The sequence below is a fragment of the Brachyistius frenatus genome, unplaced genomic scaffold (genome assembly GCF_029030835.1).
Source record: "Brachyistius frenatus isolate BFR_SWC_R1_liver_20210118 unplaced genomic scaffold, ASM2903083v1 Contig_593, whole genome shotgun sequence".
NCBI classification, from domain to species: domain Eukaryota; kingdom Metazoa; phylum Chordata; class Actinopteri; family Embiotocidae; genus Brachyistius; species Brachyistius frenatus.
In genome coordinates, this window is record NW_027211192.1 from 12,431 (window position 1) to 14,916 (window position 2,486).

The window sequence follows — 2,486 nt, forward strand, 5'->3', positions numbered from 1 at the left end:
GAACACACACTCGCGCACGCATGCACGCACACACACACACACGCACGCACACACACACACACACACACACACACACACACACACACACACACACACACACACACACACACACACACACACACACACACACACACACACACACACACACACACTGCAGTGCCTTTGACCTGGTTCCCTGTATTTAGAGCCTTTGATTTTCTGACTCCACGTATTGTTCCCGTCCCAACCATGTCAACCGTTCACGTCCCACCCTAAGCCTGCTTTACTCTCTCTCCTCCCTCCCTGCTGCATCTGGGGATACGAGCGCGGGGCGAGCGAGCCGGGCCGAGCAGAGAGGGAGAGAGAGATGGAGAGTATGAATGACATGCTGAACGGGGGCGGGGGTGTTGGATTGTGCTGCATTGACACATAAAACCAGTGTTTCTCAGTTTTCAGATGTCTCATTGAAGGCTCTGTCCGCTTTGATATTTTAAGTAGGTATCACAACAAAAGGGCCAAGAAATGGCAGCCGCAGCGCTGGAGGACTGTTACTAATGGAGGAGGTAGTGTGTGGTGCCTGGGCCGGGGGGGGGGGGGGCCTCCTCGGGGACAGGTAGGGTTACCTGAGGAGGGATCCCCTTCGTCCTGTTCCTGCCAGAACACACGGGACACCACTGCAGTTTTAACATCAGCGGGTTCAGACCGAGTGTTCCCGGTTCACCTCGCTGACACATGAAGGAAACGTTCAGTTAAAACGAGTCCGTGCATCTGGTCGCTCTCCTCGTCACCATGCAGGTCTTCAATTTCCTGTCCTCTGCTGTCGTTTGAACTTTGTGTTGTCTCTGTCATTTCTGTCCTCTGTCAACAAACCTGATGTTTCTTCAACAAACCGGTGAACGTGGCCCAAATTAAAATATGAAAAGACACGGTAACATTGAGCCGCTGCTGCATCGTTTAACATTAATAGTCCCGTTAAAGGTCCCATATTTTACTCTAACCAGGTGCTTTACTTTCAGTCTTGATGTCCATCAGAGGATATTTTTGGGGTTTTGAGACCGTCTTAATATGACTTTACCAATCATCAACCATCAGTGAGGTCAGCGGTGGATCTGACCGATCTGATCGGAAACCTGACGATACTACGTCCCGCCCACCGATAGCTGTAACCTGACTGCACTACAGGCCTGTCAATCAAACAGACACGCCCCCAAAAACAGGTCTTCTTGAATCTTCTTTTCTAATGAATGAGGGATTATTTTCAGATGGACCTCCAGAAAACTAAGAAGAAGGAGTGACTTTAGCTAACAACACCGAGATAACTGATGGACACATTTTATTCACTTTGGATTTGATGAGAGAAGTTGAATGGGAGTCTATGGAGCCGGAGGCTTTTTGGAGCCGACCTCTAGTGGCACTCGCTGGTATTGCAGCTGAAGACACTTCCATTTACAGTCTGTGAACTTTACACTTCTCTAAAACTTCCCTCTGCAGTTTAACCAGCAGCAGGCTGATTTGTGATTGATATCAGTGACCCTCTCTTCTGATTGGCCGATTCGTTTCTGAGTGACACACTTTCAGGCCAATCACTTTGTTTCTTTGGTCTTGTAGAGCTTGTTAGCCAGAAAACCTACCGGGTGACTTCCTCTACGTCAAAGGTTGGACAGTGGGCCATGCTGAGAGCAGACACATGACATGAGTGTGAGTTTGTGACATCATAAACTTACAACAGTCCAAACGGCAGTGTTTCTGAATACTTTGTGAGTATTTGTAGCACATAAACCTGCTCCGGGAACAAAGGAGACACCAGATGGAAAAAGTTGCATGTGACATGAAAATGATTTACTTCAAAGTGTTTTGTAAGCTTTTCATCGAAGAATAAAAATGCAGTGAAACAGAAGCAAAAAGAAAAATGAACTTTAAACTTGGAGTTACTTTTCTGCTTGTTTTTTAAGGATGTTTGTGAATTATAAAATGCTGCTCTTCATCCAGATGTCAGACCAACATGTCTGATCAGACGAGTCCTCCAAACATGTCAACACAGTGAACAGACTACCTGTCAAAAAACCTGGAGGTCGCAGCTGTCGTCACCCGAACAGCTACTGAAGAGCACTTTTAAAGCTTCACAGCCTGACTTTAAACGGACGGAGCTCCACCAGCGGCGTCCGTGAACACGTCTCTGGATGAAACCTGTCGGCAGCGAGCCAACTACAACAGAACCTGTAACTCAGAGCAAACTTAGGTGAGTCAGAAACAAATCCAGCCCTCGGGCTCGGTATCTATGGAGACCAAAACCACTTTTTGTAGCAGCCGGTAAACATTTCTGTTTCTGCTGAAACACTGTTAGCATCGGCTTCGTGAGAATCGACTTCATTTTGAAGCCTGCCTCAAGTGGCCACTGGAGGAACTGCATGTTTTGGTACTTTGATTCTGCTTAATTTTTCACCTGCTGCTTAAAGCACAATCATCTTCATCCCGAAGATGCTCAGTGTCATTTTTTCATTGAGGAT